The sequence below is a fragment of the Heterodontus francisci genome, chromosome 16, assembly GCF_036365525.1.
Source record: "Heterodontus francisci isolate sHetFra1 chromosome 16, sHetFra1.hap1, whole genome shotgun sequence".
Classification (NCBI taxonomy): domain Eukaryota; kingdom Metazoa; phylum Chordata; class Chondrichthyes; order Heterodontiformes; family Heterodontidae; genus Heterodontus; species Heterodontus francisci.
The window spans coordinates 81,701,179-81,728,217 of record NC_090386.1 but is presented as its reverse complement, the minus strand read 5'-3'; the positions used below and the strand labels follow the sequence as shown (position 1 = coordinate 81,728,217).

Below are 27,039 nucleotides of genomic sequence, written 5' to 3'. Positions count from 1 at the left end.
CAATTAATCCAAATGGATATTGATCACCAGACATTGGAAGTGTAAGAAAGCCTGCATTCCAGTGTCTGTTAAGATGGAGAATCCACAAATGCAGGTGTGGTTAAACCAGCTGGTCACATGACTAACCTGCTGGCCCAGGCTTTTTGAACTACACACAGGACAGTTTGAAGACAGACTGCAGATTGCAACTTTATTCTTTCTACTTTGTCTGTCTCTATATGCGTGTGTGTTTATTGCATATGCATGCTAGCGTGGTCATGTCGCGTATTCGTAGTCGGTAACCGGATTAGAGTTTAAGGTTAATAAACTTCCACCTTTCTTGTTTTAATCTAAGAAAATCTATCTGATTGATTTCTTTGCCTTACAATTGGAAAGCAGTGAACAAGGATTCACTGAGGGGAAGCTAAAAACAGGGTGTTTTTAAAATTAAACCCTGTTACAGTCAAAGCAGGCAAAGGCTGAGAGGGAACCCCTAGAACCCTTTCTCACCTGGTTGTAACACAGTTAACTTGTGTGGTGCACCTCACATCTAGAGCATGAACAATACAGAGATACTACAAATGAGTCTATGTATCACATCCTAATTAAAATGTAACAGCACTGTCACCATAACCTTGGAGTTTTCATTTTGGATCATGAAACTAACTACCTCAAGCCTAAAAAGGTACAAGCGTTAGAAGCCCTAAGGCCAGCAAAGCCTCTTTTACAGATTCTTATGTAAAGCGGATTGAATTCACCTTTCATGAAATGAGCCACGTGATAATGGACATGATAAAATCTAAGACAGAAGAAGAAAGTGTTGGCAGAAATGAAATAGCATTCCTGGAAATGTGTTACTTGAACTTCTTGATATTACCACTGAAAACTGACATGAATCATTAAATTAGACAGAGCCTCACATCCACCAAAATCAGCTGAGAAACCCAATTTTAAGGATGCTCCATTTCAAGAACAAGATAGGTATAAGGACCAAGTTTTCTTCTGTGCGTTAATTTTTACAACAAAGTAGAGGGGCATAAATGGAGATGTAAGACTGATAAAAAGTGACAAAGCTATTTCGTAACAGAGTTAACAGAAATTAGTAAGAGGACAAATGCAGATTTTTGTTTATCGAGGCCTTGTTGAAAGCCAGTCACCAGATACTCATATATATTCAGGAGAGGAGAAAAAAAAATAGAAAAATTAGTTTTGAACTCTGAGTTAGATCCTGCATTAGTCAGCTTAAAGAATTGGAATATTTAAAGTATTACCAAGGCTTTTAGAGTGTAGGATTATAAAATTTAAATCCACTGGGTTGTATGACATAACAAAATTTGCCATGGTTGGTATATGCAAAAACAAGAATGTTTTCATCTGTACTGGTCTGCTAGGAGATGTAGTTTCTCTGGTAACCAAAACTACAGTCCATACATAGGCTCTAGGACACAGTAACAAAACGAATATTGGTATTTCTCCTATCCTGTAGGATCATGTTACTCATTGGCAGAACTACAGATTTTCTGTTAATGTATGACCAAAAGAATATACAGTGGTTTAGATTGTGCCCAAGATATGGATGTATAACTGCATAGCCTATGTACCAAAGACGTACACTGGAGACCAGTATTTAAACTGTGGTTCATATTTGAACAGCAATGTAATGCTTGGCTAAACTAATTATACCCCACATGCAGTGAATTAGGGAAAATCATGCAAAAAACTCAACCTTTATTCCACACAACCAATTCCTCTCCCTTGCAAATTACAAATTATTTAAAGTTCACCATCAACATAATCTAATTTTTACATTTGCAATAATTCAAAAGAATGTGTTACTGGCAGTTCATAGAATTATAGAATCATACAGTACAGAAAGAGGCTATTTGGCCCATCGTGTGTGTACTGTTCTCGGCAAAATTACATTAATTATAAACAATAAGCTTTTATAGATATAATTTCAATATTAATTGCAATATTGATATACAATGTATAACATGCATATTCAATGATTAACATATTTAAAAGTTAGAAAAGGAAATAAATCACAATATCTTGAAATTATTGAATGACTTTAAACTTCTGATTGCTATTTCCCTGTTCTGGTGGAATTATATCTTGACTTGATTTTTATACACAGTTATAATTATTCACCAAGTGTATAATTATTGCCATATTATGAATAGTGTTGGGGCTGAAAGGAAGGAGTGGAGCTAAACTACAAGCCATTACCAGATGACAATTGACCTCCAGTACAATTGCAGAGATGGTGCAAGGAAGCTCCTATTATCTTGCATAGGGACCAACTTTATCATAGAAGAACTCAATATTTGAAATTATAAGGTTGATTTCATGATCAAGTGCTCCCAGCAAGATTGTGCTCCTAGGGAATGCAGATCAGGAAATCGCAGAACCACAGCCCACAGTCTTCCAGCCATTTAAATTGAATAATAAAATGGCTGTCGGCCAGCAACCTGTTCCTGCAAGTGCTGCTCTTTGCTAGGAGCGCTGAATCATAGAATAATCCCTTAGACTTCATCGTTCTGCACTATGTCTCCATCATATCCTGGACACCAACCATACATCACAGAGAACTGAAACTGTGAAACAATGGACGGTTGCCCCATTACAACTAAAATCCTTTTACGCCAGAAGCAAATCACTGTGTTCCACGCATTATAAAAAAATTCACATAAAATATCTATCGATTACCTGTCTTTCATTGCTGATTATATTGCAATTATTAATAATCAATTTAAATGAGTACTGCACTGTTACTAAAAATATATTCAATACTACTAATAGCATATTATTTCAGAACTTCTTAAATTATTTTTTGGGGAAAGATGTTGTTTAATTAAATACTTATTTTTCAAAGTTATTTATTCCAGCACTGTTTTTGCATCCTGGTCTGGAGGGGAAATTGTTAGCTGTAATATCTATTAAATTCTATTTTCCTGATAATCCCATGAACAAATGATTGTACAAGGTTAGGGTAATGCATATCAGAATCATTAGACAAGTTCTGTGTTGAAAATACTCGAATAAGTAAGACATAATATCACCAATGCATGCCGTAGCATTTACTTACACAGAATGCGCACTACAATGGCCCAAACTAGAAAAAAATCCTATCATACTGCTGCAAAATCTCAAAGTCTCAAAACCAGTTTTGTATCTGAAAGGGTGGTTTGGATTTTGCCTTTTTGATGCACCATATGCTGACATTTCTGGTCAGCAACTGGGATATAATTTCCGTTCCATCTCTAATTAGTGTTCCCTTGAGGAATTTAGTTCCAATTAATGCTACTCATTAATTTCACATTTATTTGGACTGTAGAGCTATGCCTTTTCTTTTGGAAATTACTGGAGGTATGGCTCCAAATTCGGTTCCATCACCTAACAGTTATTTAACGTCAACATTTGGCATCTGTTACTGTTTGCTCGCACACTTTGTTGGGTTTTTGGTACTTCTACTCAGTCTTCTGTTTTGGTTCATTTTTCCTTATGATTCAACACCGCTTTCACAGTGGATGCTATTCAGGTGGCGGTCAGCTCTTTTCTGTGAAGCCACCATTACTAAATTTGTGAACATGCTCTGCAAGTTTATTTCTATTCCATATTGATGGCTATCTAATTCAGGCATCATTGATTATTTTAGTGTACTGATCCTTTGATTTGTTGGTTCCATGCAGGTGGAAATTGTGAAAAATTTATTGAAGCGGTACCTGGGTATTAGTGAGGGTACAAATTTAAGCTGTCAAGTTACATTACTTTGACCTTGTTTAATCATGTAATATTACATCTACAGCATCAGCAATGGGGGCAGTACTATTGATATCCTAAAAGCACTCACCATTTCTAATACATAATCGACAGCTACATATACTATATAAATATGTACACAAATAAAAGTGATCAAGTATATCCCTACTCATCTTTGAAAGCCATGTAATCATGTTTTCTAAATGGATGCATTTATAAATAGTTGGTAGACAAGTTTAGGACCTAATTCAATGAAGCTGAAAGAGAATGCACTCAAAATTCATTACCTAATGCAGAAAAATGTTAAACATTGTTAATTCCAAATGAAGCATTTGATAGCAATTACTAAGATTAAACTAATTAGGATCTTAAAGTTATTTGTATGTTACAAATCACATGACCATTAATAGTCTATAAAACTCATTCAACAAGGAATAATTTACTAATTTATTAATTTGCTAATAGTTTTCGATGCATTTGTTAAAAAAAATCATGGAAAATAGATTATTGTTTAAAATGTAAGAAATGACACTTTAAAAATATGTTTTGCACTATTGATCCATTGTAAAATTTACTATATGGCATATTGTTCGTGGACAGCGTAGTACTGAGAAATCTTGCACTTCTTGAATTAATGCCATTCTGAAGGTGAGCTCAAGACTCAATTTTCACTTATATCCCCCCACCCCCAGACACTGTGCACTGGATTTTGTTCCCAGCTCGACATCGGGTTCCGTAGCGGGGAAGGGCTGGAAAATCGCAGCGGCAGCAGCAGCGGCTGCCACGGAACCCGATGCGGGGATTGCCGGGCCAGCTCTTCCTGACGGCAAGGAAGCTCTGCGACGGGACATGAGTTATCATATGTAAATTACTTCTTTGCATGAATTAAATGTAAACCACAGCGATCTGACCTTCAATTCCCTATCTTCATCATGATGTGCGGCACTCACGCACCTTCACTTTCCCGTCCAGGGAAATCTGGCGCCACCGAGGTGGGGGAAAGGGTGAACTCTGCTCTATGATGGATATGGGGGGAAGGGGTGAAGTCTGCACTCTGATGGATATGGGGGAAGGGGTGAACTCTGCACTCTGATGGATATGGGGGGAAGGGGTGAACTCTGCACTCTGATGGATATGGGGGGAAGGGGTGAACTCTGCACTCTGATGGGTAGGGGTAAGGGGTGAACTCTGCACTCTGATGGATATGGAGGGTAAGGGGTGAACTCTGCATTATGTTGTGCCGCTTGCAGGGCTGGCAGCCTTTTAAAAATGGTGCCAGCACCTGCTCCTTCAACAGATGACACAATGAATGGCGTTGCTGAGACCACCCCCGCCATATGATTGGCGGGGGTTGGCGACCACCGTCAATGTGTAAAGTAGCCGCCCACCGCATAATCGTGGCCGCACTGGTCCCGTGAAGGATAGCTGCAATGTTCCTCACCCACTGCCGCTCCCACCAGTGGGACTACAAAATGCAGCCCACAATTCTGTACAAATTTCCCAAGATAGGTCTTTAACAAGGCCTTGACATACAGTATTCCTTTCACTAATTTCCTTGGACCCATTTTAGAATGGGTGTAAAATTAAATACTCTGTTAGTATCTTCTCTCTTACTGACATCCTCGATTGGCCTGGTCCACCTTCTGTCAACAAAATTATCCTTGGTTCAATGCTTACAAACATCACTAATAGCTTCCCTTACTCAAGATTTGTTCCCCTGGCCTTCAAAATAGCTGTCTTCTCATTTGTGAACTACCCCCATAGCACTGAAATAAAAGCAAAATACTGTGGATGCTGGAAATCTGAAATAAAAACAAGAAATGCTGGAACCACTCAGCTGGTCTGGCAGCATCTGTGGAAAGAGAAGCAGAGTTAATGTTTCGGGTCAGTGACCCTTCTTCGGAACTGTTCTCTTTCCACAGATGCTGCCAGACCTGCTGAGTGGTTCCAGCATTTCTTGTTTTTACCCCATAGCACTGACCCTGGTTAGCTCCACTCACACCCACGCCAATGCACCAAGCACGTTTCCTGCAATGGCTTCTCTTCTCGCTACACAGAACAACTTTAGGTGTGCCACCTGGTTCCATCTTTCTTTTTCTCATCTAAAAGCCTCCACTTGATGGCATAATTCCTATGCACAGAGTTAACTTCTATGTGTAAACTGATGGCACCCAGCCCTGCTGCATCCTGAACATCCTTGACCCCATAAACACCAATTGACTGCTTATCTGACATTGAGCATGGGATAGCTAAAACTTTCTTCATCATAACCCGAGCATGGCCAAAGCCTTCCTGTTCACTTTCTGCTGAAAACTCTACAACCATGCCCTCAATCCCAGCCCTCACCCCAACAGCTCACTCAGGCTGAACCTCTTGGACCAGAATTTGCTGAAAAAAATAAAAGCAAATGAATGACGCATGCTGCTATTAATGTGCAAATCAGCCAGAAACTGGTAGCAAGGTAGAGATACACTGTGAATGGAAAATTACCACAAGTTGCGAGACAATTTCTGCAGCTCCACCACTAGCCTTGCAAAAAAGGCATCTCGCCCTTAACCTCCCATTGAGTTTCATGACGTTGCTTCATTTGCACATTATTTGCCCATTAATCTTACCACGGAAAGTTAAGTCTAGTAATTAATAGTTTAAGTGCACTTTTAATGATGTGATAATTGTTAATGACTGCCAATCATGTCTGTGCATAAGCTGCAACTCATCCAGAATGTTCACATCAAATCTGGCTCATGTGTTACCCTTGTCCTCACCATCTACCTCTGGGTCTCCAGTCTGTTAGGACATCAAATCCAAAACTCTTATCATCTACAAGCCCCTTCATAGCCTTACCCCTCCCCTCCTCTGCAGCCTCCTCCAGCTCTACACTCCAGTCACAGTCTGTCTTGGCCCCACACTATGAAATGTAATACCTCTCTGCCCTTCTTAAAATCTTCCTGAAAATCTACCTCTTTGGTCCCCTTGTTCACCTCTGTCTGCCACTCTCAGCTGATGTTTATTATGTTAAAGGTGCTTTATAAAATACATTTTTTTGGTAATAGATAAAAAAAGTCAGTTAACGCTTTCTGCATTCTACAGGTCCTGTTCACCCGTTTCCTCACATCAACTTCCTTTTGTGTAAATTAATGACAAAAGGAAAATATGACCCAAAAAGAATTGTATGAGAGCTATTTACAGAATCTGCTCATTTTATATCCTACAGCCAGACTTGCCTAAACATATCCAACTGTCCTTATGGGCCTTAGGCACAACAACAATCTCCAGCTTCAGATTCCCATTTCCAGAAATCTCAATTAAATTTTTGTCCAGTTATAATAACACACCCAGACATTAGAAATAATGCTGGCTCTGAATGGAAGGAGAGGGACTGCACTACACATAATATTGACTTAGAGCCAAAAGGGAGATTGTTAAACTAGCAAACAGGGGAATTTAATATTAATGTATAGGTTCAGGTGTGCACATACATGAGCAACACTGGGACTTACGCAAGTCATGCAGTGCCAGAAGTAAATGATTTGTTCCTTCTATTAAGAAATAACCTTGTTGACTGCATCATGAGTCACACAATGTCAGGCGTGAATGAGTGTTCCCTTTTCCTAGTGTCTACTATATCTCCCATACAGTCATGTAGCTATGACGCAAAAACTTGTAACCCTGAAAAAAATCATAAGTCAGTTTTGCTTTTGTACAAAGCCTTAACTAGTGTCAAATGCTACAACCATACTATGGTTACTTTGGTTATTTGTGTTTTACTCTTTCTTTGGTGTTTTAAATTGTGCTGTTTTGTGTTTTCTTATCGTTTTGCATGGCATTACGCTAAAACGACATTTTAATGCAAAGTAAAAGGTACTTTTTCTATATTCCTTCTGATTGTATTCCACAGCTTTATGGCCCCCTCTTGCAAAAAGCAATTCAAAACGTTGGGATTCATTAATGATTTATAGGACTCTTTGATATCTGATCCTAACCACTTCTATTGTTTCATCAGCTGTTTCACTGGCAATGGGGAATTCAGCAATAAAAGGGCAGGGGGAACACTCAAGGTTTTCAAACCCCAACTGGATCTGGTTGTACCGTTGATGAGCAGTCCAGAACAAGCAACAAAAAAAGTAATCTGCACTTTACTTCTGCATCACAACATCTTTTTTCAAAGGATACAAGAAAATCTGAATTCGATTTCTTTTTTAATTCACAACAAAGTCTGAGTAACATGTAAGAAACCTTTTTATTTAAATCTTGTTCTTCTTTTGCCCAATTTTCTCACCTCTGCTACCAGTGGCCCTTATGTGTGCTAGGAGTCAATTTAATGGCAATCAGCAGCCTCCCAGTACCTCAGCCCAAGAGCCCATTTTTTAAGTGTGAGCTGAAACTTTACGTGCCAGCAAGCCATTTGATTGTGGAAGGAACCATCATGTCCTCATTCAACAACTACACACAAACACTGGATAGTGAACAAGAGGGGTAAACTTACCTTGCTTTTCATGAACTTGAGGCTTATTGTAACTGAGGGTGTCACCTAATAGAAATCTTTAAAATTATGAAAGGTTTTGATGGAGTAGACAGAGAGATAGTGCTTCCGATTGTTAGGAAGAGCAGAACTAAAGACCATCAATATAAGATAGTCACCAAGAAATCAAAAAGAGAATTCTGAAGAAACTTCTTTACCCAGACAATGTGGAACTCACTACCACAGGGAGTAGGTGAGGTGAATTGTATAGATGCATTTAAGGGAGGCTAGATAAGCCCATGAGAAAGAATGCAATAAAGGGCTATGCTGATAGTGGAAGGACGGGAGAAGGCTTGGGTGGAGCATAAATGCCAGAATCGACGGATTGGACAGAATGGCCTGTTTCTGTGGTGAAACTTTCTGAGGCTGAACCAGATTGTTCGCAACCTTAATGAGATGAGCTTCTTACTACACATCTACACCATTACCGAGACCACCTATTTCCACCTCCGTAACGTTGACTTATCTGCTGTTGAAACGCTTGTTCATGCCTTTGTTACCTCTAGACTGATTAAACCAATGCACTCCAAGCCATTCTCCCACGTTTTACCCTTCGTAAACTTGAGGTTGTTCAAAACTCTGCTACTTCTGTCCTAACATACAGCGTCCCGCTCACTCAGCTCTCCTGTGCTTGCTGATATACTTTGGCTCCTAGGCTGAAATTTTACGTTGGGGGGGGTTGGCCCTGCCAACCAGCTAAAAAGTCAGTGATGGGCCTGACTCCACCAGGCCTGAGGAGCTACGCCAGGATTTTTCACTCCCCAGACCCTTAGTTATCCTTGAGCAGGACTTCTACCTCCTTGAGGCAGGAAGTCCCGCCTAATGGGCTGGCAGCACTTAGTCCCAGCAACACCACCAGGAATGGTGGCCACTGCTGGGACTACACCCAGCCAAAAGCAGCAAGAAGAGACGACGGCCCCCGAATGATGGTACGTTTTTGGAGCCTCACCAAGGACAATCAGCCAGGCCAAGGCGAGGCAAGGGGGGGGGTCTGTTGGGGCGAGGAGGGAGTGTGATGCGGTGAGGGTGGTTGGGGTTTCGGGGGCAGCCCTCCGTGGGGCACAGGGTGCCCGATCAGGAGGGCCCCTCCCCAGCCCTCAAGGAGGCGTTCTTGGAGTCTTTGCCATCTGGCCACCATGGGTAACAGACCAGCGGTGGTGGGAGGAGGCCCTTAAGTGGCAGTTAATTGGCCACTTAAGGGCCTTGTTTGGCCAGGGGCAGGCAGGCCATTTCTCGCTGCCACCACCCCACATAAAATTGCAGCGGGGGCGGGGAGGCGTCGGGAACAGCGCACCCCCCCCCCCCCCACCCCCCCCCACCTCCCACTCAATTTTATGGCCCCCACCCGCCGTGACAAACCCTTTATTTTAAAATTCTCATCCTTGTTTGCAAGCCACTCCACGGCTCAGTAGGTAGCACTTTTTGCCTCTAAGTCACAAGGTTCCAGGTTCAAGTCCCACACTACAGCTTCAGCACACAAGTCAAGGCTGACAGAGGTGCCATTTTTTGGATGAGATGTTAAATCGTAGCCCCATCTGTCTGCTTGGGTGGATGTAAAAGATCCTGTGGCACTATCTTGAAGAAGAGCAGGGGTGTTATCCCTAGTGTCCTGGCCAATAATCAACATCACTAAAAAAAAATTATCTGTCATTATCACATTGCTGTTTACGGGAGCTTGCTGTGCATAAGATGGCTGCCGTGTTTCCTACATCACAACAGTGACTACACTTCAAAAGTACTTCATTGGCTGTAAAGCACTTTGAGACATCCAGTGGTCATGAAAAGCACTATATAAATGCACGTCTTTTTTTTTCCCATGGTCTCACCCTTTCCTATCTCTGTAAACTCTTTTAGCCCTACAACCCCCTTAGATCCCTACACTCTGCAAATTCTGGTCTTTTGAGTATTCCCAATTTTAACCACTCCATCTTCGATTGCCTAGGCCCTCAGCTCTGGAATTCCCTCATTATATCTCGCAGCCTCTGTCCCTCTCTTTCCTCCTTTAAGACGTTCCTTAAAACCTACCTCTTTGACCTAGCTTTTGATCATCTGGCCTTATGTAACTTGGTGTCAAATTTTGTTTCATAATGCTCCTGTAAAGCACCCTGGGACATTTTATTATGTTAAAGGCACTATGCAAGCACAAGTTGTTGTTGTTGTATACTCTCTGTGATATAATCTGTAACAACCCTACATTTGCTCTGGTTGAGGTCAGCTAACTCAATCCAGAGCAGGAATCAAACATGGAACTTTTTTGGTCTATATGCACTTCCCACTGAAACATCAGAGAACTTCTTTTACGTGGGTCTGAATTATGTGTAAAGGACCTCTAATAAAGGCAACTTATAGGGAGCTTTTCACACAAGCCTGAGTGACACATAAAGAGCCTCTTAAACCAAAATGAATAATGCATGAGGAGCCGCTTATACAAGTCTGAATAATGTGTAAGAAGATTCTCATACTGGTCTGATTAGGCAATTTTATACTGCTTCTCCTATTTCAAATTTCAGGAGACTGTTATCTGCATGCAACCTCCCTTACCCTGGCTTCATTCTTATAAACCCATGAAAAATTGAGTTTATGAGTCTGTCTCTGAGATAAGGGAGCTCCTAAGAATCTGAATTTAAACAATGCCAACATAAAACACTCAGATTGTAAAGCATGGTCAACAGAGGTCTAGGTAACCTTTAAATCATTTATAAATCACATTGGCACAATAATTGTGATTGGTCAAATAGATTCACCTACATATGAAACTAATATTTTTAGTTTAGAGATACAGCACTGAAACAGGCCCTTCAGCCCACCGAGTCTGTGCCGACCAACAACCACCCATATATACTAATCCTACACTAATCCCATATTCCTACCACATCCCCACCTGTCACTATATTTCCCTACCACCTACCTATACTAGTGGCAATTTATAATGGCCAATTTACCTACCAACCTGCAAGTCTTTTGGCATGTGGGAGGAAACCGGAGCACCCGGAGGAAACCCACGCAGACACAGGGAGAACTTGCAAACTCCACACAGGCAGTACCCAGAATTGAACCCGGGTCGCTGGAGCTATGAGGCTGCGGTGCTAACCACTGCGCCACTGTGCTACATTTATGCTACATTCGAAATTCATTATCATTTACTATGATATAATCAGAGATGATATTTTGAAACTGAAGACAATCTATAGTACTTAAAAATATCTATCGCTATTATGTTATATTATAGGAACATAGGAAATAGTGCCTTTGGCCCTTCGAGCCCGCTCTGCCATTCAACCAGATCATGGCTGATCTTCTACTTCAACACCATTTTCCCGCATTAGCCCCATATCCCTTGATATCTTTAATATCTAGAAACCTATCGATTTCTGTCTTGAACATACTCAATGTGTCAGCCTCCACAGCCCTCTGGGGTAGAGAATTCCACAGATTCATCACCCTCTGAGTGACAAAATTCCTCCTCATCTCAGTCCTAAATGGCCTACCTCTTATTCTGAGACTGTGTCCCCTGGTTCTAGACTCCCCAGCCAGGAAAGACATTAAATAATGAAAGTCCCAAATATCAAAACCAGTTCTAGAATGCAGATCGTTCCTGTGAGATGATCCCTTACTAAGTTACTGTAGGCACTCACTTGCATACAACGTGGAAGTAGCTATAATACTGCAGAATCAAACCTGGACTTATATTTCCCTACTGACACAATTCCAATGAAGCAGGTCAAAAAACTAAACATTAATATTTGCTTTGAACAAGATCAGTTTCTGTGCGGAATCAGAAATATTTTTATTCTGTTTTTTAATCCCTAGAACTTTGGGATCACTGAAGTTACCCAGAGGGTTGGATGTAATAAACTTTTAGAACTTTCTTACAACTGACTGTTTATTCAAGGAGCCAGCACAGGCTCGGCAGGTCGAATTGCCTCCTTCTGTGCTCTCAGTTTCTATGATTCTATGAATTTGCACATAGGTAATTAACACATGCAGATGCAAAACAAGTGTTGTGGGCAGAAAATCAGGCCGGTAGGCCAAAAGTCTCAATCATGCCCAATTCTAATGTCACAATTGTTTCCTGTTGAACTTACAAATGTGTGAAGCAAGCTCTGCACCAGGTGCACAAAGGTGAATGAAAGGGCAAAATTTTATTCATGTATTTAAGTAACAGTCACAGCCAAATTCCTACACTTTCCACTGGGAATGTGCTGACAATTTTGTGAATCCATATAAAATGACCACCAAAGCAAAACCATTTTGAGGAAAAGGAAATATTTACAAGGCTATGTGGAAAGAGGAGCGGTTTGACACCAATTGGATAACTTTATCAAAGAGCTGGCCCAGGCACAATGGGCCAAATGGTCTCCTTCTGTGCTTTATAAGTCTATGATTCTAAGTAATGCATTCTTAAAGGTGTGTTGAGATATTGCTGCCTTGCATGAGTGAGTTAACTGCTATTTGGAGTCAGTTTTCACCATTTTGATAGTCACGTTTCTTTTTGACTTTAGTGAGTCCTTTGCTTTTAGTTTGTTTACTTTTTTAAGTAGCGCACTTTTGCCCACCAGTCTGTTGCCCCTACTGCAACTTTACTTGCAGCAATCACATCTCTGAGGGTGACAATCCCTTCGTTATTCCTCTGGCAAACGAGGATTTGGATGAGGAGGACAAAATGCACTCAGGGCTTCACCTAGCGTTTGTTATCCATAGAAATTACGACGGAGGGATGAGCCCATTGGACCCAACCAGTCCATGTCAGTATTTCATCTCCGTACAAGCACTCCTTCAATCTGACTTGATAAATTCACTAAGGGTGAGCATAAATGTGCGAGTGGAGTGTGTGACTTGGACTAGTGTGAGGTTCTTTATGTATACTTGGGACTGATATTTTATATTGGGAGTCCCCTGCGGAAAAAGAAAAGAAATAGTCATTATTATGATGACAATGAGGAATGTGTTCTAAAGAATGCGGCACACCATAAAAATTGGTGTACAGTGTATGTGTCTGTTGCTAAGTGAGTAAGTAATGGGCGAAAGAAGAACAACGAAAGAACAATGAGGTCTGAGGCAGGGTCTTATACTCCCACTCCTTCTATGATTCCAGATCAACAATTTACAAGATCATGTCCTTAATTTGAATCAAATGGCTGAAGCTCTGAAGCTTCTTCCCGTGTACATTTATCTCTGTCTGTTACCTTTGTCCCTTTCTGCCATAATTTTCAAGAACAGATAGAGTGTCACCCCTGTGCCAAACCCAAACGGCATCTTGTGTGAGTGCATAAAAATGCAAAAAAAATGACCTTAGGATGCCCCAAAGCACTTTACAGCCAATGGCATGTTTTTGAAGTGTAGTCACTGTTGTAATGTAGGAAGTGTGGCAGCCAATTTGCACATAGCAAGCTCCTACAACAACAATGTGATAACAACCAGACAATCTGTTTTTGTGACCCTGATTTAGGGATAACTATTGGCCAGGACACCAAGGATAACTCCCCTGCTCTTCGTCAATGTAGTGTCATGGGATTTTATACGTCCACCAGAAAGGGCTGATGGGGCCTCAGTTTAACATCTCATCCAAAAGACAGCACTTCTGACAATGCATTACACCCTCAGTACTGGAGTGTCAGCCTAGATTTTTGCGCTCAAGTCCTGGCATAGGACTTAAACCTACAACTTTCAGACTCAAAGATGTGAATGCTACCAACTGAGTCACAGCTATCACACTAGCAGTAAGTAAATAGCTTCTGGTGACAGCCTGCATTGCGAGTAAATGCATCAAGAGTTGATGTGTGGCGTTAGAAGCATGTTGGAGGATCACTAAAGTGGACATACTCATGCATATGTAAAAGGTTTCCTGAGTGCCTCTAAATACTACACGAATTAAACTGCACCTTGTTGCTGGTACACTCTTTGTCGCATGCATCCTATGGCTTATTTAATGGAGGCAACATCCAGTGCTCCCACTTTGATAATCATCCAGAGTTCCAATCTCTTGTTTTTGCATTTATTCTTACTACTTATGAATGTGGAGGACTACGTTCACTTACTCAGCCACCTCTACCTAGACATTTCTGACATCACCACCCCACCTCACTCCCCCCTCTAATAGGACGGGACCTTTCAGTTGCATATTGGGTAACCCTCCTTTTCTGCAACTTCTGCAGCAACACCTGAAGGGTGGCATCCTCCAATGGAGTATCTTTGTTGTTCACCTTCTGACCCCCATTCCTGTTCTTTATCAGTAATTTATTGCAGTACTTATTGCTTGCAGTTTCCCTTTAAAATGTGAGCAGCAGCCCTTTAAGTGTTGCTGTTTCACTGCCCCTCTGTCACCATTTGGTACAATGTATGCATGAAGCATGAAGAATGTATTAAAATGAACTGGCCTTGGAATGTTTCAGTTACTTTTTCTACCTTCTCCATATGAAATTTAAATTGACCGACACTAATGCCTAATTGCCCTTGAGAACATTGTGGTGAGCAGCCTTCTTGAACCGCTGCAGTACAACTGGTGTAGGTACACCAACAGTGCTATTAGAAAGGGAGTTCCAGGTTTTGACCCAGTGACAGTGAAGGAACGGTGATCTCTTTCCAAGTCAGGATGGTGTATGGCTTGGAGGGGAACTTGTAGGTGGTAACGTTCCCATGCGTCTGCTGTCCTTGTCCTTCTAGGTGGTAGAGGTCACGTATTTGGAAGGTGCTGTCGAAAGAGGCTTGGAAAGTTGCATGATGAAAGCAATTGTAAGTACAACTGAATGGTCATTTCAGAAGACGTTAAGGGCTAAATTTTAACAGCCAATAATGGGTGCGTTCGGTCAAGACAGATGTTAAAGTTTTAAAAATCTGAACCCCGACCCGAACCCAATGATTTCAAGAGGAAGTTGGATGGCCACCTGAGAGAAATACTTGCAGGGCTACAGGGATCGAGCTGGAGAGTGGAACTGACTGCATAACTCCATGGAGAGCTGGCATGGATTCGATAGGTCAAATGGCCTCCTTCTGTGCTGTAAATGACTGCATGACTCTATAACTTGCTCACTCCCAGGTTTAACAGCAGCTGGACAAGGAGAGAGCAGCCAATCCACTTGCACAAGGCGGATTAGCAATTTAAATATTTTAATGCAATTGACAGTCTCTAATTTAACCAGCTTGAAGGTTTATAGTGAGGGGCTGAGTTTCTCCAGGCCTCAGGAAAGCCTGCAGTTCAAGGTGAGGGACAGAACAGCTTCAGGGAGAAGGCAAGTGCCTTTACAGCACTGCTCATTGGCCAGGAGGAACAAGAGTGCTTCTCCCTGGTCCGCTACCACCACCCCCTGCCAGTTGTCCAAGCTTCTCCCCCCAATCAGGCACCCACACCACCCACCCCCCCCCTCACCATACAAAGGCGCGCAGAATTGGACCTCTCCCCGCCTCCAGGGTCTGGGATTGAACGCCATAGGATTAAATCCCAGTTTGTGGATTGGACCATTCCAGGGTCAGCAATCAGACACATCTGCCTTCCCCCCAGGATCGGACCCCCCTCAGGTTATAGATTGGACCTCACTACAGCCTGCTCTGGAGTTGTCCCTGCCTGACTGGAAGTCAAGACTGTCAATCAGCTGGGACTTATGGGTGTGGAATCTGTCAATGACAGAAGCCACACAGAATCAACCACATAGTGTGGACCAGAGTCATGTATAAGCCAGACTGTTTGGTCGAGGGGGGTTGGTGGTGGTGGGCCTTTCTGAAGGTATTAGTGATCCTGTTGGCTTCTCATAACAATCTGGCAACTTTCATGGTTCCTTTTATTTATTTTCCTAGTGCTGATCATGAGATATCTGATTTAGTAAATTCAATTTCACAACTTACTAAAGTAAGATTTTGACTTAAGATCACTGACCACTGCCATAATAATACCATATTCTTGCCTTTCAAGAAGCAAAACACTTGTTTCCAACATTTTTACAAAAGTTTGTTTATTATTACTGGAATGTTAGTTGCTAGTGAAATAATCACCACAGATGAATAATTCAAGTGGTGATTTTAGATTCCATCACTTTCTACAGATTTCTATTTTCAGTAAATTAATTAAGCAAAGGAATTTAAACCCAAGTTTTCTGGAGGTTTAGTGATCATAATTCCCTTCAGTGATTCCATTTATGGGGACTTTCAAGATGGAAGACAAGGCCGTTTGGAGAGTGGTGAAAATCTCATCGCATGGGAAGTATTAAAATGCCCTTTGGGCTTCTAACAGCTGGACTTAAAATGCAGTTGATAAAGTCATAAGATTAATATCTTGCATTACGCATTTGGTACTTTATTTGAAAGAAAGTGATTCAATATGGAACTTAATGTGCTACTGGCAGGTTCATTCTCTTTAAGCAGAGCATTGCTGTTTTGCTTACTTATTTTGCATTCACTGACACGGAACACAAAAGTCCGAGTGTATCAGGCCTGTGTCCTCAGTACCTTGTTCTATGGCAGCGAGGCCTGGACAACATATGTCAGCCAAGAGCGACGTCTCAATTCATTCCATCTTCGCTGCCTCCGGAGAATACTTGGCATCAGGTGGCAGGACCGCATCTCCAACACAGAAGTCCTCGAGGCGGCCAACATCCCCAGCTTGTACACACTACTGAGTCAGCGGCGCTTGAGATGGCTTGGCCATGTGAGCTGCATGGAAGATGGCAGGATCCCCAAAGACACATTGTACAGCCAGCTCGCCACTGGTATCAGACTCACCGGCCGTCCATGTCTCCACTTTAAAGACGTCTGCAAACGCGACATGAAATCCTGTGAAATTGATCACGTCGTGGGAGTCAGTTGCCAGCGTTCGCCAGAGCTGGCGGGCAGCCATAAAGACAGGGCTAAAATGTGGCGAGTCGAAGAGACTTAGTAGTTGGCAGGAAAAAAGACAAAGGCGCAAGGGGAGAGCCAACTGTGCAACAGCCCCGACAAACAAATTTCTCTGCAGCACCTGTGGAAGAGCCTGTCACTCTAGAATTGGCCTTAATAGCCACTCCAGGCGCTGCTTCACAAACCACTGACCACCTCCAGGCGCGTATCCATTGTCTCTCGAGATAAGGAGGCCCAAAAAAAGAACTGTGGTTGTCCTTTGTCTTTTATGACCTGTCCTTAATCCAGTGAAAGAGCTGCTTTGATTTTGTGTGAAGTGGGATGCTAAGCAGCCGCTCATTATATATATATATAATATTTTAAACCACATCTTCCTAGTCATCAGCCTTAGTGGATCTAACTAATTTACTTTGGGGTTTTTGCCAGTTGCACAGACCTGTGCGTTAAGATTGGGGCCCAGCATCTCACTGAACGCAATATAAAAGCAGCTAAACCTCCCATTCCTGGCTGTAAGGATCTACATTAATAGCCCTTTTATATAATACACAACCTCTCCAGGAAGTAGCTGTGTTGATCCAAATTCCAACCCTGCTGCTGTTAAACCTGATCTGTTTACATTAGTTTAAACAGCAGCCAGGATAAAAAGGTAACTACCATTCACCTGTACACAGCTTCTGTGGCTGCTCAGGATATTAGCAGAGTGAAAGAAAATAGCTATTCACAGGTTTAAAACCGTACATATGTGCCAGAGATGGCTTCCACTGTTTGGAAAAAGTTTTTAAAACTTTCTGCCTCTAAATTCCATGTTGCTGCTTTTTTAATATTACAAACTTGATGTCAATGTTAGGAATGCTGATGGTAACAGCTTATAATATAAATGACCTAGGAAGTGGATTTAAAGCAGGTTTTACATTGGCTTTACAGTTGCAATAACACTACTGTTTCCAACACATTGGGAACATACATTGTTACAAATCCAATGTAATCTAGGTAAAACCAGCCATCAGAACCATCTGGTAAAAGGTGGTGCAAGCACTCCCCTAAAGCTAATGTAAAAGCAGCTTTTTTTGTTTAAGTGGCGCAGTGGTTAGCACTGCAACCTCACAGCTCCAGCGATCCAAGTTCGATTCTGGATACTGCCTGTGCAGAGTTTGCAAGTTCTCCCTGTGACCGCGTGGGTTTCTGCTGGGTGCTCCAATTTCCTCCCACAGTCAAAGACTTGCAGGTTGATAGATAAATTGGCCATTGTAAATTGCCCCTAGTGTAGGTAGGTGGTAGGAGAATTGTGGGGATGTGGTAGGTAATGTGGGATTAATATAAATGGGTGGTTGATGGCTGGCACAGACTCAGTGGGCCGAATGGCCTGTTCCAGTGCTGTATCTCTCTATGACTCAGGCAATCTCAAGCTGTGTGGTGTGGCCCTATGTTTACCTCTAGTGTTGCAGGCAAGAAGACAAGGCAGTGAGAGCCAGAAGTATCCACAAATCTACCTCAACTCACTGATTTCTTTTTATTCATTAATGGGATGTGGCCATCACATTTATTGTCCATTCCTAATTAGCCTTCAAAAGATAGTAGTGAGCTGCCTTCTTGAACTGCTGCAGTCCAGGTGGTGTTGGTACACCCACAGTGCTGTTGATAGGGAGCTTCAGGATTTTGACCCAGTGCTGTTGAAGGAACAGTAGTACATTCTCAAGTCAGGATGGTGTGTGACTTGGAGGTGGTGTTCGTAATCTGGGTGTTATAGTTGATCCTGAGATAAGCTTTCTACCATTCATCTGCACCATCACTAAGATCACCTAATTCCACCTCTGTAACATCGACCTTGCCTCAGCTTATCTGCTGCTGAAACCCTCAGAATTGATTATTCCAATGCACTCCTGGCCACTCTCCCATGTTTGATCCTCCACATATTTGAGATCATTCAAAACTCTGCTGCTTGTGTCCTAACTTGCCCCAAGTCCCACTCAACTTTCACCCCTGTGCTTGCCAATCTACATTGGCTCCTAGACAAGCAACATCTCTAATTTAAAATTCTCATCCTTCTTTTTAAATCGTTTCATGCCTTTGCCCCTCCCTAATTCAGTAATCTGCTTTAGCCCCATGATCCCCTTCACTCTCTTCACTCGGCAAATTCTGATCTATTGAGCATTCCTGATTTTAATCACTCCCATTTGCATCCATGCCTTCAGCTGCATATGTGCTAAGTTCTGGAATTCCCTTTCTTTATCTCTCCACCTCTTTTCCTCTCTTTCTTTAAGACATTCTTTAAACCATCCTCTTTGACCAAGCTCTTAGTCATCTACCAGAATATCTCCTTATGTGGCTCAGTGTCAAATTTTGTTCCATAACACTTATGTTAAGGGCACTATATAAATTCAAGTTATTGTTGTTATTGTTCCCATGCATCTGCTGTCCTTTCTTTTCAAGGTGGTAGAGGTCGTGGGTTTGGAAGATGCTATCAACGAAACGTCGGTAACTGGCTGCAATGCATCTTATCGATATTACACTCTGCAGCCACAGTGCACCGGTGGTGGAGGGAGTGAATGTTTAAGGTCATGGATGGGGTGTCAGTCAAGCAGCTGTTTTGTCCTGGATGGTGTCAAGCTTCTTGAGTGTAGTTGGAGCTGAACTGATCCAGACAATTGCATTGTATTCCCTCACACTCCTGACTGTGCCTTGTAGATAGTAGAAAGGTTTGGGGACTCAGTAAGTGAATGGCACATCACAGAACACTCAGCATCTGGCATGTTCTTGTAGCCACAGTATTTATGTCACTGGTTTAGTTTCGGGTCAATTGTGATCCCCATGATGTTAATGGCAGAGGTTTCAGCTATGGTAATGCCAATGAATCTCAAGGGAAGATGGTTATATTCTCTCTTGTTGGACATGGCACCTGTATGGCATAAATGTTGCTTGCCACATATCAGCCCAAGCCTGAATGTTGTTCAGGTCATGCTGCATGTGGGCACGGACTGCTTCATTAACTGGGGAGATGCGAATGAAACAAAACTCTGTGCAATCATTAACAAATATCTCCACTTCTGACCTTTTAATGGAGGCAACATCATTGATGAAGTAGCTGAAGCCCAGGACAGCATTATAACATAAGAAATAGGAGTAGGATTAGACCATATGGCCCATCGAGCCTGTGCCACCATTCAATATGATCATAGCTGATCTTTGGCTTCAACTCCACTTTCCACACTGCTCCCCATATCCCTTGATTCCCTGAGAGACCAAAATTCTATCTATATCAGCCTTAAATATATCCAATGATGGAGTATCCACAACCTCTGGAGTACAGAATTTGAAAGATTTACAACCCTTTGAGTGAAATGTCTTCTCATCTCAGTCCTAAATGATCATCCCCTTATCCTGAGACTGTGAACACAGCCAGGGGAAACAACCTCTCAGCGTCAACCCTGTCAAGCCCCTTCATAATCTCAGGAGCTGCCCTCAGGAACTCCTGCAGTGATCTCCTGGGGCTGAGATGATTGGACTGCAACAACCAGAACCATCTTCCTTTGTGCTCAGTGTGACTCCAGCCAGTGGAGACTTTTCCCCCTGATTCCCATTGACTTCAATTTTGCAAAGGCTCCTTGATGCCACACTTGGTCAAATACCTTGATGCCAACGGCAGTCACTCTTACCTTGCCACTGGAATTCAACTCTTTTGTCCATGTTTGGACCAAGTCTGTAATGAGGCCTGGAGCTGAGTGGTCCTGGAACCCAAACTGAGCATTGGTGAACAAGTTTTTGGTGATGCAGATGCCTTCTATGTCGCTGGGGTAATCTAGTCCTAGTACATTTCACAAACATCACAATACTGCTGAGGCAGTCTGGGCTCCAGGTATTAGAATAAACACCCCAGTATTACCAGAACAGTCTAGCATTTGTTACAAATGCCCCCACTGCTGTCTTGGTAATTTTGTATGTCTTGCAGGCAGTCCCTCAATCTTACAATCGAAATCTGCAAATCTTGGACACCTTCTGTGTTACTAAGCATCCCAGTTGTCTCACAGATACCACTAATATTACTTTGGAATTAGCAGAAGGTGACATAGTCACAGGACATTGCATGTGTTAGATTTTCAGTTCCCATTTAGGTAGTCTGGCCTAGCTGAAAACCAGTGTACTCATCAAAATTAAGGCTGGTGGATTCAAGTGACTATAACTCCAATCCACAGTGACGTGTCCTATTTCTGCAGTGTACTGAGTCACCCCATCATACTTTACATTTGATTCACTTTGACATAAAGCCTTATTTGTTAACTTGTACTGCACAGTGAACACTATTGCAATAAGCAGGTGGTTTTCTATTGACCCAGTTGTTACATTATGCATTCAAATCAAGAACAATCAAGTGCAACCTTGTACAGCCAAGTGGGATCCAGCTCCCATCAGATCTTAAAAACCTATTAACACCAGAAGTTGTCTCTCATCATGACTTCCCCTTTGGCATCAGTAAGCTGTCATCAGTGCCAATAAATCTGTTTACCATCACAGTGTAAATAAAAATGATAACAAGTGCATGTGACAGGCTGCTCCTGGCAGAGGAGTCCTGGAAAGTAACACTATATTTATGATTCTGTTTAGTTGAAACTAAAAATCCATGACACACATCCTCTATCAACCGGGCTTTCAGAATGCAAAATCTTGTTCATTCACAGTCTTAACTATTCATTTCAGGCTTAGTTACTAAATTAAATATAAAAACACAAGCAACCAGTAATTCAAGTTTTTTGGATGGAAAATAATTGTACAAATAGTCTGTTAGAGTTGGCTGCATAAACCTCTATTGGTGCAGTTCTGGTCGCTAAATGATCTGGTTATAGTTTGAGAACTGGAGAACACAGCCACCAGAAACATCCAGTCTTTGGACAATGGAAAGCCTTTTAAAGCTACAAGCATTTGTACAATGGCATCCGCATAATGAAAGAGCACCAAATACTTCACTCACCAGAAACATCGACCTTTGGAAGGTTTCAGGGGAGAACATGTTGTTCCTGACAAAATGTCTGAGATTCATGGGGTGATAGATACACTGGCAAATCTCCTAACAGTCAGAAATACTGAGCAATTGAAGAATATTTCTCTCTTTTTCTATTTTTTCTACACCCTTATTAGGTCAGTACCAGTACAGACGTACAACATCCTAAACTTTTGTAGTTCTCATGTCTCTCCCCGTCCCCATATCCACACCCAGAATTATTTGGCTTGCTGGTGCTCTTGACTGGCATTCAGCCACCTGCAACTTATTCACATCAGAATGTAGGCAGGAATCCTTACAAAAAAATGGGAGCAGTTGAAGGTGGCTAGACATGCTAAATGAAATATGGGATTGGCACATCCCAAATCTGGACTAGAAAGGTTAAAGTGTGCATTTCTACTTAAAATATTTAAAACTACAGTAAATGCACATGTTTATTTTGAAATTGTTAACATTGTACCACAGCAGCCAAAGCATAGTAAAGTTGCAGTAAGGTGACAAGTTCAAATTTCTGTCATGATGATCATATTGAGGCCTCCCTTGAGGTAAATTCGTCACTCTTGTGCATGTCACCTCTGGGATGACCATGAAATTGAGTCATAAAATACCTAGAGTGATAGCAGAACAAGCTAACATGTTGGACAGACTCCTCCAAAAGTAACTGAGCAGCTGAATACATTTGGCAGACCAATACAATATCGTTTGGACTCTATATGTCTCACTGTGATTGGACCATCTGGTACATGTCACAGATATCACCAACTTTACTGGGACAGGTCAGTACATTGCGCAGAACCTCCATTTCCCAATCATAAGTGCCATGTGATAACTCGTTCAGCTAACCCCAATGCAGCTAGATGTGAATGCAAGATCTCAGGATCTGTTTGCTCCAACAAGGTGTGAAATTAACAGCATCTGCGTTAATGTCTGTGGGAAAGACAACCCTGCTTTTTTAAGGGAGGATCCTGGCATTGATGAGGTGGGGGGAATGACAGAGAAATGAATCTGAAAAGAGAAAAAGTGAAAAAAAATTAAAATGATATATTTTATGAATGATGTTAAAGCCAAATTCTATGTGCAAAAACAGATTATTTTAGTTAAGTCAACCATTCTTCTTCACTAAAGCATAATTTACAGTGATGGAATCCTTTAAAGTATGGACAGGGTGAAATTAAAACTAATTGTGTCAAATCTCTGCAGCAAAAGAGAGCAATGTATACATTGCTATAGTTCAACAATTCACAATAGAAACTCTATGGGTCTAATTTTTTTATTTTCCCAAATTATGGGGTTAATGTCATGTATTTCAACTGAGCCGTTACAAAAATGGTGAGATTCAGCAGTTATGATAAACATACCAAACAAACTTGTGTGTAAAATTAAGCCAGTGTTGTATTATTAATATAATAAAGTTTTAGATTTATAAAGTAAGTCACATTTCCTTTTTAGTGACAGAAAAAATCATATGTGGTTTTTAGCACCGGAGTTTGAAGTCTTATGATATAGTATTTGTACAAAGACAAATTAAATCAACAGGGTGAGTAACTGAGTAGTGCAGAGGTTGATGAATTGATTTGCAGTATCATTGGACAATTAGTGTGTCTTTTGCTTAGAGAAAAGCCTGTTCAGAAATATTGTAACAATTAACTTAATTAGAACATTATAATGCCAGTCATTTCTTATTCAACGGTTCACATTAACTCATATGTAGAATCGCTGTGAAATTGAAAAGCAACTGAGTGGCGAATGACTTATCCTCTAAATGTTGAAAGATGCTTCTAATAAAGTGCATTTTTAATTTTTTTTAAATGGTAGGGGGTGTATGCTATACTCAAAACCAAATTTCATATTTTAGTAATGATATCCCCCCTTCAGAAATGTCTACACGTGACACTGATGTCTTATTACATTAATATACAGTAGAATAGACAATTAATTAAGTAGCTTAATCAACCTCTTTGACTTTTGGTTGAGGTTTTCTCCTCTTTCCCCACAGTATGCGCTCTGCTCGATTTTGGGCCACCACAGTCAAAATATGTGTGAGCTGCTCCATGTTCTCGTCTGTGGCCGCGGGAATAGTTCAAAATCTTCCCCTTTGCAGACAGTCTGACATGGAGTAAAATACTGATGTTTCCATTTGACTGTGCCACTGTAGAATCGCATTCAAAAGGTCTCAGCAAGCAACAGAAAGCCTCTTTTCGCACTTGTAGCGGACGCCAATGTTCCGATCAGTAATATACACAAGGTGAATCCTTCTGTGATTACTTTCCTAAAACTACTTTTCAGCACATTGCGTCTACTTATTTTCGTTGAAGTTCGCAACGGCAAGAATTGTGGCTCCGACAAAGTTTCGGAGGTTGTGCCATTTGGTGGCACTCATACCCCAGGGATTTCACACAATGTCACTTCTGGTCCTGAGCAGTGTTCGGCGGTGGCAGTCGTGTTTTCCAGCAATATCTACATCATACTATTGAATCCCCAATCTGAGAAAACTAGCTCAATAATTATTGAACTTCAGAAAATCTATCGAGGGTTGGGGACGGAGGTTATCTGCGTCTAAGGATCGAACAAAGCCTGCTATTTGTCAAATTTCTGCACCTTTCCAATCGTTCAGTCCATCTTTTTATGATTTACCAAACGGACAAAACTGTCTCAACAGCTATTTAAGTTGACATTGTCTCTAGTTGATTTCTAAATAAAGACGAACTTCAAATTGCAGAATCATCCATACAAAAAAATCACACAAATTACAATGCTACTAAGTCCATATAAAAGTCGCTCCTTGTTTCGTATATTGACTTTGGAAGTTTGCAGTGCTATTGTGTATCTCTGATCGGCTTTCACCGTTTCATCGGTTTTGGGACATGGTCAACTGGAGAATTAGGAGCCAAGTTGTTCAAACCGCTGCAGCCGAAGAAAATAAAAATTATGCCCAGAAACTCAACTCAACCAGAATTTGTTTTAATGTAAGCTTCAATAAGAATTTTATTGGGAATTTCAGGGAATTACTTCCAGAGTGAGAGCAGGAGATGGAAAGGGACAGAACCACATGAGCAAGATAAGCTACTCAATGTGAATGCACTAAACTTTCTCAAACGTGTACAAGATGTATTTATGGGATGATAGAATCACGCAGGCGTGTTCCAAATATTCTCAGCATGTTAATTTGCATTAAATACTTTCCCTGGACCAGGTCTGAAATACAAAGAGACCGGTTCGGTAATAAGTAGCCCGAACTATGAACGGAATGGTGCGCACTCAACAACACAGGGACTCAAAGTCCAGGTCCAAAAAACACCGGTGGGCGCAAAGTATTACAGTGTCAGAACTTATATCATCCTCCAGTATTATTCACTTACATCTGAACGAAATCTAAATGGTTTGAAATGTGCAGACAAAAGCCCTTTCCTGACGGCAGCCAGTGAAGGGACCAGCTGTCGGAATTCCTCTCCAGCTCAGTTACCTGGGAGTGGGTGATGTCCTGAAGCTCAGCCCCGCTACCTGTGCAACATTCACCTAACCAACATTTCAGTTTTAATTCCCATCTGATAAACAAGGATAGGTTCACACTGACATTATTAAACCAGACTGCTCCCATACCATAGGGGCGAGTGCCTCGACAATAAAATCACACGCACATTACTCATTCAATTCAAATCCATGTGCCGCTTAATAACCTGAATGATCCTCTCTGCGCAAACTGTGAAACGTTGATTTCACTACTGCTGACTCGGATTCGCAGGGGGGGGGGGGGGAAATGAGCTGTTTTTCACAAATGGGGATGTTTTTCGTTCGAAAAAGGGACATTTCATTTCTTGTTCATTTCAACCCGTGGCACGGGAACTATAACATTATGCGGTTTTTAAACAAAAAAAATACCTCGGTTCCTAAGCATTTAAAATGTTTCACTGAATATTGACCCAAGATTTTTACTCTAGATCCCCCTCGAGAGAAAGCGGGAGGGAGATTGAGAGCGGGACAGTGCGAGTATTTCCCTGCAACCTGACCAGAAAATAATCTTTCAGGAGCTCTCAATAATCGGTATTGCATTGAATCGCGCACAACAACAACAACAACAAAAAACCCTGACTTTCTTTTTAACGCATTTAAATCTGATCTGGTCACTGACCCTTTCCAGCCGCCCGAATCAGCACCAGCAGATTCTGCACAATAACCTGATCAGAAGGGGTAACTCGCCCAGTCATCAGACTGATAACAGATCCTGCAGTCCCAGTTAACTCGTGAATTTTTTTTTTAAAAAGCTGTTCAGAATTAAATACAAACGGCAGATCTTTGATCTGCAGTGTCTTGGAGTATTTTTTTAAGCAATCTCTCTTCAAGGTTTCTCACTGCCAAGGGTCAGATTTGGAATCCCCACCCCTTCTCTAATTCAACCCCAGTTCTCTTGTTTCCTTGCCGGACCGACGTGGTTCTTCCCCGGGGTCTCTCGGTTGCTCGCCCTCACCCGGGTGTCCTGAGCTGCAGAATGATCCAGCTCCCGGGGTTCGGCTGCAATGTGAGAACTGGCTGCATTTCAAATGGTTCAAAAAAATACCTCGAAAATGATCAAACCAGAGGGATTAATGTTTCAGCAGATGTCAAAATGTATGCATTAAAATTGCACGTTCTGCGTGTAAAAAGGCTAATGTATGCCTTGCATTTAATGTAGCTCTCTAGTGGTTTATTGTTAGAGAGTAATTAACTATGAAAGTTTAAAATTGGGGAATTTGTCTTACCGTAACTATCAGTATTTCTAAATCCTAAAGACAGAAGCTGAACCCGCTGTATTATCACTGGTTTTCCCGGGAAGGCGGCTCTCTCTCTACTTTAATAGAGACAATACAAGGCTCACAATCATAATCAAGTATGTGGAAGATATTTGCATCATATCCAAGAGGACGAAGTGATTTAAATATTCGCCGCGCGCCGACGAAATATTTTAACCATATTTTTAAAA

The 27,039-nt window shown here is 41.6% G+C and overlaps 1 long non-coding RNA gene across 2 annotated transcripts in view; it reads right to left on the bottom strand.

Moving 5' to 3' along the window:
* Positions 1-27,039, bottom strand: part of LOC137378245 (uncharacterized) — a 99,751-nt gene that overhangs the window by 70,857 nt on the left and 1,855 nt on the right. Inside the window, exon 2 of one of the 2 annotated variants that reach the window (XR_010976584.1) lies at positions 26,819-26,907. The exons of the other annotated variant lie outside the window; for it this stretch is intronic. This is a non-coding gene — a long non-coding RNA (uncharacterized lncRNA). The remainder of the gene's footprint in view (positions 1-26,818; positions 26,908-27,039) is intronic. 2 annotated transcript variants of the gene reach the window in all.